We start from the raw sequence: 16067 nt of genomic DNA, 5'->3' as shown, positions 1-16067 counted from the left end.
GACGTTGTAATCTGCTTGGTGGGCCTTATGGAGAGTGGGGCCTAGACCGATGCATTTCATGTGGTACCAGTCATCTCTCGGGCTGGGGGAGAAGCACAAACTCCCGCTACTCACATTCCGGAGAAGGTGGATCCCCTATATCAGACTCCAGCATCCCAACCAGTTGGGGTGGTTCAGCCGGTTGTTGCGGCACAGGCCGGTGACATGCCCACTATGTCTTCTAAGGCCTTGATGAGGCTGGATAAGTTTACCATGATCTTTCTTGTTCATTTCAGCGGTGCACCTTATGAGGACCCACATGATTACCTGGACCATTGCTAAGAGGTGTTGCACAACATGGGTATAGTTGAGACCAATGGGGTCGACTTTGCAGTGTTCCAGATGACTGGTTCTGCCAAGATGGTGGAGAGATTATATGTTAACCAGGCTAGCTGGTTCACCTGAACTTACCTAGGATCAGTTTTCATAGCTATTTCTAGAGAAGTTCATTCCTTTCACTCTAAGAGAGGATTACCGTAGGCAGTTTGAGCGTCTCCGACCATCACCAGTATGAGACTCTATTTGTGGACCTAGCTCACCATGCCATTGTTTTACTCACTACTGAGAGGGAGAGAGTGAGGAGATTCATTGATGGACTCACCTTTAGTATCTGGCTTCAGATGGCTAAGGAGATTGAGGACGACATTTCCTTCTAGAGGGCCATAGATATTGCTAGACGGATCGAGATGGTGCGCGGTCAAGAGAGGGGGTCGATGTCTGATAAGAGGCCTCGTCATTTTGGTGGTTTCAATGGTGCCTCATCTGGAGGCTGGGGTTCTTTTGGTAGAGGCCATCCTCCTAGGCTGATTCAGTTAGCTCTTCAGGTTCATAGTGCTTCGAGCAGTCGTGGTTCCTATGGGTCTCGTCCTGAGCAACCAACATTCGGTGCACATTCAGCTCCTATCAGTGCACCACCGCTTCAGAGTTACTACAATGGCTATTCGAACTGCCAGGTTCAGTTTTCATTTTAGTAGCCTCAGCAGCCGAGGGAGTGCTTTGAGTATGGGGCATATGTCACATTAGGAGGTATTGCCCTAGATTGTCGAGCAACAGATCTCAGCAGGGTTCTCGTGTCATCATACCGACACCGGTTGCTCCACCGCCTGTATAGCCAGCTAGAGGTTAGGGTCAGAACGTTAGAGGTGGAGGTCAGGCCATTAGAGGTGGAGGCCAGCTAGCTAGGGGTCACCCAAGGCTCGGAGGTAAGAGTGGTGGGTCCAAGCCCCGTTTCTATGCATTTCCATCTAGACCTGAGTCCGAGTCATCTAACGTCGTCATCACAGGTATTGTTCCAGTTTTCCATAGAGATGCTTCAGTTCTATTTGATCCGGGCTCTACTTATTCCTACGTGTCGTTCTATTTTGCTTCATACCTAATTGTGCCTCGTGATTCTTTGAGTGCTCATGTATATGTGTCCATGCCTGTGGGAGATTCTATTGTTGTAGGTCGTGCCTATCGCTCGTGTGTAGTTTCTATCGGGAGCCTTAAGACTTGTGTAGATCTCCTACTTCTTGATATGGTAGACTTTGATATTATCTTGGGTATGGATTGGCCGTCACCTTAAATCATGCTATATTGGACTGTCATGCCAAGACGGTAACCTTAGCCATGCCGGGATTTCCCCGATTAGAGTGGAGGGGGACTCCTGGCCATTCTACTAGCAAGGTTATTTCTTATATGAATGCTCGACATATGGTCGTGAAAGGGTGTTTAGCATATTTGGCCTATGTTCTTGATTCTAGCACGAAGGTTCCTTCCATGGATTCAGTACCTGTTGTGTGTGAGTTTCCGGAGGTGTTTCCCGCAGATCTGCCAGGTATGCCACCCGATAGGGATATTGACTTCTGTATTGATTTGGCTCTGGAAACTCAGCCCGTTTTTATTCCACCATATCGTATGGCGCCACATGAGTTGAAGGAACTGAAGGAGCAGTTGCAGGATTTGCTTGATAAGGGATTCATTAGACCTAGTGTCTCGCCTTGGGGTGCACCCGTATTGTTCGTGAAGAAAAATGATGGTTCGATGAGGATGTGCATAGACTATCGGCAGTTGAACAAAGTGACTATCAAGGACAAGTACCCATTGCCGAGTATTGATGACTTATTTAATCAGCTTCAGGGTGCCAAAGTATTTTCGAGGAGTGATTTGAGGTCTGGCTACCATCAATTGAAGATTAGGGCATCAGATGTCCCTAAGACAGCTTTTCGGACTCGATTTGGGCGTTATGAGTTCCTAGTGATGTCATTTGGGTTGACAAATGCCCCAGCAGGATTCATGGGTTTGATGAACTGGGTATTCAAGCCCTACTTGGATACTTTTGTGATCATATTCATTAATGATATCTTGATCTAATCCCACAATCGAGAGGATCATGAGCAACATCTTAGAGTTTTACTTCAAACTCTGAGAGAGTCAATTGTATGCCAAGTTTCAAAGTGTGAGTGTTGGTTGGACTCAGTCGTCTTTTTGGGGCATGTTGTATCCGTCGAGGGAATTAAAGTGGATCTTAAGAAGATTGAGGCAGTTCAGAACTGGCCTAGACCTACTTCAGCTACGGAGATTCGGAGCTTCCTGGGTTTGGCGGGTTATTATCGCCGGTTCGTGGAGGGGTTTTCATCCATAACAGCCACATTGACTACATTGACCCAGTGGGTGCTCCATTTAGGTGGTCGGATGAGTGTGAGTTGAGCTTTCAGAAGCTCAAGACCGCCTTGACTACGACGCCAATGTGCTTTCAGAAGCTCAAGACCGCCTTGACTACGACGCCAATGTTGGTGTTGCCCACATGTTTAGGATCTTACATGGCGTATTGTGATGCATCTTGTATTGGGCTCGATGCAGTATTGATGCAGGATGGAAGGGTGATTGCATATGTGCCGCAGCAATTGAAGGCTCACGAGAAGAATTACCCTGTTCATGATTTGGAATTGGCAGCCTTTGTTTATGCATTGAAGATTTGGAGGCATTACATCTACGGTGTGTCATGTGAGGTTTTCACGGATCACCGGAGTCTACAGTACTTGTTCAAGCAAAAAGATCTCAATTTGAGGTAGTGGAGATGGTTGGAGCTATTGAAGGACTATGATATCACCATGTTGGCCCAAGTTCAGGTGAAGTTTTGAAGAATGACAAATGAACTCAGTCATGGACCAGGTCCATCATGTGAGACACAGTGTTTATCAACCTATACATGTGAGATACACGTGAAGGAGATAAGTCTCAAGGATAAAGCAGCAATATCTCCTGAACTGATCGAAAAGGTTGCATATTGGATGAGGAAAGAAAGTATCCTCATGGGAAGAGGACACAATCTGGATAAAGGATAGGGTTGGAGTTTGTATTGTTCAAGGACTCAACTTCGATGGAAGATCAGCAATTGAGTCTCAATCAAACTATACTAACTCATTAAATAACAGTGATTGTTCTCTTTTACAGGGGTTGCACAAACGCAGAAGTGAAACTAAATTGAGAGCAAAAGAGCGAGGCAATTTTGCAAGCAATTTATGTGAGATTCAAGTGTGCATTCCTGAAGCTACTTGGACAAGATAGAAGAACCAATTCCATTGTGTTTATTCTTATTCTAGTTCAATTGTAGTAGGTGGTTTAAAGTTGTACCTTTCCAGCTTTTGTAGAAGCAATTGTAATAGGTACTTTGAGTATTCAAGTTATAGGCTAACTTGAATGTGTCGCAACAGTTAAGGTTGTGTGCCACACTGGGATTAGAGTTTAATCCTTAGGTTTACAAGAGTTTTGTAAATGCTGTTTTGGCTCAGTGATTTTAGTGGAAGTTCGGGAAAATCCTACTGAGTAGTAGGTCGTGGTTTTTTCACCTTTTGAGCTAGGTGTTTTCCACGTAAAAATCTCTGTGTTCTTTATTTTATGTACTCTTAATTCCGCAAACAGTAGTAGTAAGTACACCTAGAAGAACCGGGTTCTTCTATAGCGAAAATTGGGTACCACACAAATCACCCCCCTCTTGTGTGGTATTAACGTTTAGAACATCACACCATTTTGTATCATCCCGAGAAGGCCAATGTGGTGGTCGATGCCTTGAGTAGGAAGGATAAGTATGGGCAGCCTTGCGTATATTCTAGTTAGTGAGAGGTCGCTTGCATCAGATGTTCAGGCCTTGGCCAATCAGCTCGTGAGGTTAGATGTTTCGGAGCCTAGTCGTGTTCTAGCTTGCACGGTCTCTCTGTCTTCTTTTTGCGAGCGCACCAGAGAGCGTTAGTTTTACGACCCCCATTTGCTTGTCCTTAAGGACACTGTACGGCACGGCGAAGCCAAGCTACCATTGGAGATGTTGGGGTTTTGTGGATGTAAGGTTTGATTTGTGTGCCTAATGTGGATGGGCATCATGAGTTTATTCTTGAGGAGGCCCACAGTTCCTGGTATTCCATTCATCCGGGTGCCGCCAAGATGTACTAGGATTTGAGGTAGCACTACTAGTGGAGAAAGATGAAGAAGGATATTATTGCATATGTAGCTCGGTGTCTGAATTGTCAGCAAGTAAAGTACGAGCATCAACGACTTGGTGGTTTGTTTCAGAGTCTTGAGATTCCTGAGTGGAAGGGGGAGTGTATTACCATGGATTTCGTTGTTGGGCTCTCATAGACTCAGAAAAAATTTGATGTAGTATGGGTCATTGTGGACAGGTTGACCAAGTTGGCACATTTCATTCCAGTAGTAGTTACCTATTCTTCAGAGTGGTTAGCTGAGATTTATATCCGCGAGATCGTTTGTCTTCATGGTGTGCCCGTGTCTATCATTTCTGGTCGAGGTACGTAATTCACCCCGCACTTCTGGAGGGTCGTACAACGTGAGTTAGGCATACGAGTTGAGTTGAGTATAACATTTCACCCCCACACGGACGGACAGTACGAGCGCACCATTCAGATATTAGAGGATATGCTTTGCGCTTGTGTCATGGATTTCAGGGGTTCTTGGGATCAGTTCTTGCCGCTTATGGAGTTTTCCTACAACAACAACTACCATAATATTCAGTTAGCTCCCTATGAGGCATTATACGGGAGGCGGTGCCGTTCGCCAGTTGGTTGGTTTGAGCCGGGGAGGCTCGATGTTGGGTACCAATTTAGTTCAGGATGCCTTGGAAAAGGTCAAGATGATTTAGGATTGACTTCGCACAGCTTAGTCTAGATGATAGAGTTATGCCGATCGTAGAGTTTGTGATGTTGCATTCATGGTTGGAGAGAGGGTTTTTCTCCCAGTTTCACCCATGAACGGTATGATGAGGTTTCAAAAGAGGGGCAAGTCGAGCCCTAGGTATATCACACCTTTTGATATTCTTGAGAGAGTGGGTGAGGTGGCCTACAGGCTTGCCCTGCCACCTAGCTTATCAACACTTCATTTGGTGTTCCATGTCTCCATGCTCCAAAAGTATCGTGATGATTCGTCCCATGTGTTAGATTTCAGCTCAGTCCAATTGGACAAGGATTTGGCTTATGAGTAGGAGCTGGTGGCTATTCTAGGCCGACAAGTCCGAAAGTTGAGGTCTAAGAGTTATCCTTCAGTTCGAGTGCAGTGGAGAGGTCAGCCGATCGAGGCTGCTATGTGGGAGTCCGAGTCTGATATGCGGGGTAGATACCCACACCTTTTCACCAGTCCAGGTACTTTTCTATGTCCGTTCGAGGATGAATGTTTGTATTAGAGGTGGCGAATGTGATGACCTGATAGGTTATTTTGAGCTTTAGCCTTCATTTTTGTGTTCCGAGACCCCGAATAACTCAGTTTAGCATTCCTTAATTTGCGTGCACAATCCGTGCCTTTTTTCAGAAAATTTTTATGTGAAAATTTTAAGAAAATGTGAATTTTAACCTTTAAAATAATTTGAGTTGAGTCAACAGTGTAAACGGACTTGTATTAGTGTTTTGACAGTCCCGGATGGGTCCGTATCGTGATTTGGAACTTGGGCGTATGCTCGAAATCGAATTCGGAAGTCCCTAACTTGTTTTGACTTATTATGCCGAAAACTACATTTTTGAAAGTTGAAGAATTTCTAAGTTTGACCGTAAGTTGACTTCTTAGCTAACGGGTTCAAATTTTGATATTAAAACTTAGAATAGTTTCGTATTGCTAATTGAAACTAGTTTGCAAAATTTAGTTCAATTTGGAATTGATTTGACATGATTCAGATACTTAAACGTGATTCTAATGTTCTTGAGTTTCACCTTGAAAGTTCATTCGTTTTGAGGAATGATTCGTAGATTTGGATGTTATTTTGGTGATCTGATTGCGCGAGCAAGTTTCTATGGTGTCATTACACTTGTGTGCATGTTTGGTTTGGAGCCCGAGGGACTCGGGTGAGTTTCAGATAGGCTACAGATTAATTTTGGACTTTGGAGAATAGCTGATGCCTTTACTGTTGCTGGGGCTCTTCTGTAGGTCTCGCATCACATTTGCGAGCCTCGCTTTTGCGGACAAATGTTCGCAATTGCGACCATGGGCAGGAGGGGGAGTCTCGTATTTGAGAGGCGAAAGTTCGCATTTGCGAACGAGCAGTTGTCGCTTTTGCGAAGACAGAGTCGCATTTGCAACTCAGTGTATTCCTAGGTAACCTTCGCATTTGCGAAGGATTGGTCTACAATTGCGAAGGCTGGGGTTTCGCATTTGCGAAACAAAATGTCGCATTCGCGATGACTGTTCTTCTGAGACAGGGTTCGCATTTGCGACCCCTTTTCGCATTTGTGATGTTTGCAATTACGACATCCGCAGCTGGGTAAAAGAGGGGGAAAACGAGACTTAGTCATTTCTTACATATTTTCAACCCTAAACACCCTAGAAGCAATTTTTCCAATAGATTTTCTTCCTAAATTATTGGTAAGTGACTTTAATCTATTCCTTTTAAATCACGCAATTCATTTCATGAGATTTCAATATCAAATTTAGGATTTCTATGGTAGAAATTAGGGATTTGGGTAGAATTGGGTTTTTTATAAAATTGAGATTTAGACCTCGAATTGGGGTCGAATTTCGAAACAAATCACATTATCGGGCTCGAGGGTGAATGGGTAATCGGATTTTGGTCCGAATCTCAATTTTGACCAAGCGGGCCCGGGTTTAACTTTTGTTGACTTTTAAAAAATAATCTAAATTGAACCTCTTTCATTTGTGTGTAATTTCTAAAGCTTATTTTAAATTATTTGGTCAATAATTTGCTAGCTTTGGTTGGTATGCAGGCTTGTTCGCAAGGCAAGGCCATAGTTGATTGATTGCTTGAGTTGCAGAGTAAGGTAAGTGTTGGGGCTAACCTTGATTTGTATAAATTAGGAACCCTTGAACTTCTTGTTATGTGCATTCTATGAGAAACGGCGTATATGCGAGGTGACGAGTGTATATGTGCTGTTGCATTACTTGTTCCCATGCTTTCATTTCTTCATTGTATATCTTGTTACATGCCTTAATTGCTTCATGCCATATTTACTACTTGTCTCCATTTGTTTCTTTCATATCTAAATTGTCTTATGCCTTGTTTGTCATATAGTTTCGTATCATTTGTTGCCTTCAATAATGTAATTTTATTTGTACGAATTGTTAATTGGTAGATACCGTTGAGTTGGTAAAGTTGAGACCTCCGAGTTGTTCGAGATTCTTTGAGTATCATGTTATTTTCCATTGCTCGTACATTTTTTCTCTTGATGAAGAACTTCTTGTAAATATTGGTTGTTGAATTGCTATTGTTGATTGAAATTATTTGGAGAGCGGGTTGCATGCCATAACGGATTATTTAAAGTTGATATTGTGGGATCGGATTGCACACCGCAACATATTGATTAAATTATATTTGTTGTGACTGTTGGATTGTCCTCGGTAATCGAGTAGTGCTTACATGATTGGTTATTCTGGACTCTCTATTAGTTGGATTTGAGTTCGTTGTTATGAATTAACTGCTTTACTTCCATTCCTGTCTTTTTCTGCTATTATTATTATTATTATTATTATTTATTATTATTATCGTTATTAATATTATTATTGCGTGCAGGTTAATGTAAGTGACCCGCCTTAGCCTCGTCACTATTTTGTCGAGGTTAGGCTTGACACTTATAGAGTACATGGGGTCGGTTGTACTCGTACTACATTCTGCACTTCTTGTATAGATACCGGAGTTGGTCCCGGTGGTGTTCAGTAGACTAGCTCGGTCCAGCTATTCAGCGGAGATTTGAGGTATAGTTGCACGTTGTCCGTAGCCCTAAAGTCCCCTTCTACTTCCTTTAGCTGTTTATTTTAATTTAGATAATAATGTTTATTTCAGACCATTATTTGTAGTATCTTAGACGCTCATGTATTCGTGACACTAGTTCCGGAATTTGTATTTGGATTTCGTCACTTATTAGTGTATTTACTTATTGGAGGCTATTCAGTTTCATTCTTGTCATTTAAATTGGAGAAATTATTAAAAATGGTTAATAGATATAGCAAACGTTGGCTTGCCTAGCAAGTGAAATGTTAGGCGCCATCACAGTCCCGAGGATGGAAATTCTGGGTCGTGGCAACCGAAACATATAATATTTTATTTTGTAACATAATATTAATATTAACTTTTCAAAGAATAAGTTACAAATTTCTATGCAAATCATCATATATTAACTTTGAATGTTCCTCCTAAACAAACACTTATCTTTGCAAGCAGACGATTAGCTTATGCCAAATAACATAATATGTAAATGTAGAACAGTGGCTAAATTGGCAAAACATAAAGTCATTGCTAATGTCTTCATAAAAATAAATGTATGCCACAAAACAGCTTAAATTGAATTTTTTTTGAGTTAAACACTATATTCTATTGATACTAAAAAAATATGTACAGTTGAGTCCAAGGAGCAGCTTTGACAGGCTACTCCAGATATACATCACACTCTGATTCTATCAATTCCTGTGTCTATCTATCCTACACTATAAATTTTCATACAGATATTTTTTCATAACAAACTACAACAAGGATTCCTACTGTACTTTCTAATTATCTATGGAGCCCAATTCAGGTGCTGCAATGCTTCTTTCCACTTGACTATTTCCTTTCCTCTGATTTGTAGGTGCAATACTATCTCCCTGCAGATTTAGGAATCATCAAATTTAGCTTGTTCAATTCTGATCTTGTTTCTCTCTCTCCAAATCAATGTAACAGTCATGGCAAATACACAGCTTGTTATTGCATTTGTTCCTTCTCTGCTCTTGGCTTTCTTGCATGCCCATTCCAATTCTATTTTTCAATCACCAATTATCCTATTATATCCCAACCATGAACATAGTCTGGACCACAGCTGCTTTGTGATGGTGCAATCAAAGAACAAGTGGTTAAAGGATTCCAGGTTATGTCCACAGAATGCATAGGCTGCAGAAATTTGGATGCCAATCTTCAATAGTCTTTCCACTGTAGCTAGTCTCTGTTGTGCTGCAAGCCATAAAGTGAATTTGTATCTGCGGTGTATGTTGGTATGCGGCATCAAACTTTTTCATTCAGCTCTGGGGTATGTTAGTATCAGCTTCAAGTACATCTGCTTTATCTGGAACTTTGTATTAGTGCACATTGACTTTAATCTGCTATGGATGTCACCTTGAAGTTGCTGGTGCTCCATAATCAAACCTCTGCCATCTAGTATCTTCCTCACCACCCAAGATGCAGTCTTAGGTATAGCCATTTATTCCAGGTCTCTGTTCTTTATATATAAGTTATGCACCCATAGTATCCATAAGTAGTCCTTCTTTCTTGCTATATCCCACAAATGTTTTATGATTGCTGCTTTGTTCCACAGTTTGATGTCCAATATATTGAGTCCTCCAACAGCTTGGCCTGCATGCATTCTCCCATGCCACTAGTGCTCTCTTAAAATAGTAGCAGTACCAGTCCATAGGAAAGTTCTGTATATTTCCTCAATTAGCTTCATAACCTTCTTTGGAAGAACAATGATCTGTGCCCAGTATGTTTGAATGCCAAAAATAACACCCTTGATCAGTTGACATCTGCCAGCATAAGATAAAAGCTTAGCTGACCAGCATGTGACCCTTGCAGTTATCTTCTCAATAAGAGGTAGATATTGGTGAACTGATAGCTTTTTAGAATCTAATGGGATCCCCAAATATTTGAAAGGATGCTTTCCTTCAGTAAAACGCAATGTTGCAAGAATTTCTTGTTTCACAGTTGATGAGATTCCAGCCATATATATAGTACTTTTATCCACATTTGCTTGCAAGCCAGAAAAGACTGAGAATCTGTGAAAGGCAGCATTAAGGATTCTAATAGACTCAATATCAGCTCTGCAATACATCAGGAGATCATCAGCAAAATAGATATGCGTATTATTTAACTTCCTGCACCTAGGATGAAAGTTAAAATCTCCATTCTTATGTAATTGTCCCAGTTCTCTTCCCAAATACTCCATTGTAATGACAAATAAGTATGTAGACATTGGATCTCCTTGTCTAATCCCCCTTCTGCCTTTGAAATGTTTGGTCAGTCCTGTCACGTCCCAAACTGGCCCCTAGACGTGACTGGCACCCAGCTAACACCACCTGCCAGGCAAACCATACTTTCATACCTTAGCCATTAATTTGCAGCATTTGATTAATAAAATAAGTATCTAAATAATCTGATAATTAATTACGAACAATAATATCTCAAAATATTAGATTAAAACTCTAGCCCAAATCCCACACTAGACAATGGAGCATCTAAGAGAATTACAAAAGACCTCGTATGAATAAAAGATAAAGACTCTTCTAGCAGCCTCCACGAACAATGCGGCGGCTCACCTCAATAACCGAATCAACTCTAGCGAACTCGTTGGCTACTAGCTCCGCCTTCACCAATAGTATCTACATAGACATGCAGGTACGGAGTGAGTTATACGTAAATATAACCCAGTAAGCTCCTTGACCCGCCACTTTGAGTACCCCTGGAACAAGTGTTAGAAAATACAAACACACTACAAACGAATGATATAGTAAATTTGATAATTATACAATAACTCAATATATGTGTATCAACAGAGTTATTAAGAATTAGCCAACAAAGATACCCGCTAAGGACTTATCATAATTGCAGTGAAAGAAATTTACCAACACACCTACGAGTCCACAACGGCACCACAATGCCTCGAATATGTAACAGAGCATACACAATGCTCGGGTGATGTACAAAGGCATACACAATGCCCCAACATCATGGCGCACAACCGTATCAAACTCAACATCATGGCGCACAGCCGTATCAAACTTAACACCATGGCTCACAGCCGAATCAAACTATAAAACTCAACATCATGGCGCACAGCCGTATCAAACTCAACATCATGGCGCACAGCCGTATCAAACTCAACACCATGGCTCACAGCCGAATCAAACTATAAAACTCAACATCATGGCGCACAACCGTATCAAACTTAACATCATGGCGCACAGCCGTATCAAACTCAACACCATGGCTCACAGCCGAATCAAACTATAAAACTCAACCTCATGGTGCACAGTCGTATCAAACTCAACATCATGGCGCACAGCCGTATCAAACACAACATCATGGCGCACAGCCGTATCAAACTCAACACCATGGCTTACAGCCGAATCAAACTATAAAACTCAATCTCATGGCGCACAACCGTATCAAACTATCAAACAACTTATAAAATAATATTTCTTTTTTCATAAAATAATATATTTGCGGCTAGTCTAAGACCACTGACTCTACCAAGCGCATGTTTGTCCCAACACATAGACCGGGCAGAGAAAAAATATTTTTTAAAACGAATTTTAGAAAAGCAAGTATCAAAGCTTAAAGTCTCACTTACCTCGCTAACAAGAAGTTTCTCAACCTTGCAACGTCTAAAACACCAACCAAACAACATTCAATGGCCTCAATCTATACAAAATATTGATAAACGATATCACTTAGTGGGGTCACAACTCAATCTTGTCTTTTCATAATGTCAGACTTAAAGCTAAATCTCAATGTTTACACCTCAAGTTATAAAGTTTTGAAGTGAAATTATATTCTAATACATCAATCTAAATATGATACTTAGCTTTAATTCTATAAATTAGTAAGGAATATCATTGATAATAATCAGACTAAAAGTCAAAACCTGTCTATATTAGATATTCAAAATTAGCTTAAAAGAAATTACGGTGCGATAGATTCCCAATTACTGCCGCATAGATAGGTGAGAATTAGCTTCGTTACCAAATTACGGTGCGATAATAATCCTAAGAGCCCATCATTACTAAATCGTTGAAACCTATCAATATAACTGAGATCACTTCATCTCAATTCCTTTGAGTACGTTGTTATGGTAAGAATTACAGATAAGCATACCTTTTAACTTGGCTTTCTCCACGAAGATTCCCATACAGTGATTGGTAATTGCAATCAAATAGTAGTCTAGCTTCTATGTATTCACGCCGACGTCACAACTTTTCAAATATTGTCCATTGATACTATTCTTTCTCGAAGAACCGGGCTATAAAAATATATTCCAATCCCTAAGTCCTAAACTTAGCAGCAGAAGGTATGGGCTTAGGGATTAGCATGTGTAAATATAAATTAGCCCATTAATCAATTATTTGGTACACTATCTTCTTTACTATGATAAATTTTCTTTCACTAGTTTAGTATTTGACACAATAGGTATAATAAAAATTAATTCTCCAATTTCACAATTAATAATATATAAAAGTATTCCGGGTTATTACAAGTCCTCCATTTAGCACCAAGGAATATAACACTATAGTAACACATGCCATTATCCATTGCACAAACTTGAAGGGAAAACAAAGATCAACAAGCATTCTTCTGATCAATCCCCATTCCAAAGTATCATAGGCTTTCCTCAAATCCACCTTCAGCACACATCTAGGAGAGATACCTTTTCTGGAGTATCCTTTAAACAACTCATGATCTAGTAGTATGTTATCAATAATACACCTCCCTTCAATGAATGCTGATAGGGAATATCCAACCAAACCATCAAGAACCATTTTGATTCTTCTAGTAATGACTTTAGAGACTTATACAATGTGATACAGCATGCAATAGGCCAATAGTCCATGACTGTTGATGGTGCTGGGACTTTAGGTACTAAGGTGATGGTTGTAGTATTGATCATTCCAGGCAGGCTACTGGTAGTAAAGAAGCTCTTAACAACTGCAAAGCTATCCTCCTTCACTATGTTCTAGTTTCTAGTAAAGAATTCCATGGGAAATCCATCAACACCTGGTGCTTTGTCTCTAGGCATCTCCCACACTACATCAGTGATTTCCTCATTAGTAACTTCCTGAATTAATTCTCTCTGTTGTGACACATTTAAGCACCTTGATTATAGTTGTATTTGCACAAGGCATTTCATTAGCACAATCTCCCATCAAGGACTTAAATACTCTGATGAATTCCTACTTAACTAGTTTTTGATCAGTTACCTTCATTCCTGTGTCAATATATATGGAGGTTATACTATTCTGGCTGGATATAACCTTCCATTGAGCATGGAAGTGTTTTGTATTGGCATCACCACACTCAATCTAACAGGCCCTGGACTTCTGCTTAGCACTTGTTCCTCAACATTGCTCCATTTATCAATGTCAGCCAGTGTGTCTTTCTCTAAATCAAACAGAATATGGGCTAAAGGATCCTTCTGAATCTGGTCCTAATATAATAACCAATCTCTCTCTTGCCTGCTTAAGTTTTTGTTTGTATGAAGCCATATAAGCATTAGAATCTTGCAGCTGCATCTTCATAGCCTTCAGCTTGCACCAGATCTGTTGCATAGATGTGCCATCATAATTCTAACTCCAAACATTTTGAATAATATTCTGGAATTGTAGAAGTTCCATTACATTTGTGTATAATCTAAATGGTTTAGGATGTAATAATTTCTGCCCACCACATTTGATTTGGATAGGGGAGTGATCAGAGACTGAAGGATTTAAGAAATCTGTCTCAACATGATCATATTGCTGTATCCACTGATAGTTTCCCAAAATCCAATCTATCTTGCTATATACTTTGAACCAGTGCCTTCTTTGTTTGTCCAAGTGAAATGCCATCCTTTAGCTCTAAGAGGAGTAAGCTGTAGAAAATCAATCACATCTTTGAATCGCTGTGTTTCAACAATGGTTACAAGGGACCCTATTCTATCTTCAGATAGAACATTGTTAAAATCTCCACTAAGCAGCCATGGCAGCTGAGCCTGCATATTTATATATTTAAGATCCCTCCATAAAGTCTCTCTTTAATGGTCATCATTCAGGGCATATATGATACTGAGATGTGTGGTAATTTGAGTTCTGGTATGCTCCACTAGACAATGGATGAATTGATCTGTAGTTTGAATAATCTGAAGTTGTATATGTGCTCTCCACAGAATCCAAATTCTACCATTTATAGCATAAGGATAATTGCAGTAAGCATTCCACCCCTGAGCAAATTTTTTTTTGTATTTTCTTAGGCTTATGTTCTTTTACTCTGGTTTCAATACACCCCATTATATCTACCTTATTTTTAGCCAGAAAGATTTTTACCTCCTTCTGCTTATGGGCCTGGTTCAAGCCCCTAATATTCCAAGTGGAAATGATCATTTAGGGTTGTGATTTGGAGAGCATGTTGGACCTGGATCCTCCTGTTTCCCTCCACTCCCATCATACCTTAGCTCAACAGCTGCCTTCCCTTTATAATTGCAGGTTAGCATTCCACTCACAAGATTGCAGCATGTGACATTCTGCAGGTTGACCCCTTCTTTGGTCTGACATGGCATAAGAGTATTTTGCTTTACAGTCTTTATACTCTTCCTAACCATCTCAGTGCAATCAGGATAATGAACAGGGTCTGCTTGCAAGGCTTCCGTCCTCTGTAGATCTGGCTCCGTTTTAGCATTCACTTCTGACTTTTTCACCAGCCATGTTTGCTTCACAGTCCTAGCTGTCTTCTTTACTCTTGTTCTCTTCCTTCTTGGCTTTCCCCTTTTCTGGTTATCCTCCTCTTCATTACAACTTTTATTGTGCCAGCAGTCAAAAGAATCATGATCAAATTTCAGACAGTCATTACAGAACATAGGCCTCTAATCATATTAAATAGTCTGCACCATTGGGCCAAAAGGTGATTCTATTTTCAGCTGGTCTGGAAGAGGATATGCATCATCCACCTCCACAAGAACCCTAGCATAGGATATCTTCTCATAATGAGCAGTGAATTTATCAGTGTATAGGGGCTTGCCTACCACACTGGCCATTTTTCTTAGAGCCTCAGTCAACCAATATCCTGCTGGTAGCCTAGGGAATCTCACCCAAACTGGCACTATGCTTAGTATGTCTTTGCTGAATGAGAAATCAATTTTCCATAGCCTTAGCACCATTGGTTTGTTCCTGTATGTATATGGCCCTAACTGGAGAACTTGGTCCTATCAGCTATGATGTGAAACTTGAAGATACAATATCCCTCAAATGAATTGGTATATGAGGTTTAGTAACAAAATTCCACACGTTCATAACAAAATTCTCTATAGCTTTTTCATAAGGATTCTCTCCTATTATGTACCCAGTTAAAGAGGTTTTTCAATATCTGCTTGAGATTGTAGATCTCCCTCGTTCAATTTGACAATTCGTTTACCATCTCTATCATTGGAGGAACAAAAGACAATAGTTTACCCATTTGTGAGTTGCGATTCCCTCGTACAATGTCAACCGCGGTAGGAGTTGGCTTTCCCTATTCACTCGCTTCAGAGTACTGTAACCGCTGAGCTGCATGTACCGTTGTTCTTTCTGCTTTGACATGTTGAAGTTGCACATCACCTTCAGAACTACTAGTTTCATGAACTTCCTCTATCGATTGGTAATTCTGTGGTAGAAAGCTCCCAAATGTGAGTGGTGGTAATTCCTTTTCTATGCCATTTGCTGGAGTGATTAACTTCCCTGACTGTATATTATGTCATGCACAGTTGAAAATTTAATATATCATAAAAAAAATTAATTTGAATTATCTTATTTAGCATAGTAATTAATTTAAAATATCTTATTTTTATGTTATT

The sequence above is a fragment of the Nicotiana attenuata genome, unplaced genomic scaffold (assembly GCF_001879085.1).
Source record: "Nicotiana attenuata strain UT unplaced genomic scaffold, NIATTr2, whole genome shotgun sequence".
NCBI lineage: Eukaryota > Viridiplantae > Streptophyta > Magnoliopsida > Solanales > Solanaceae > Nicotiana > Nicotiana attenuata.
The sequence above is the reverse complement of the archived record's forward strand: the minus strand, read 5'-3'. Positions refer to the sequence as shown.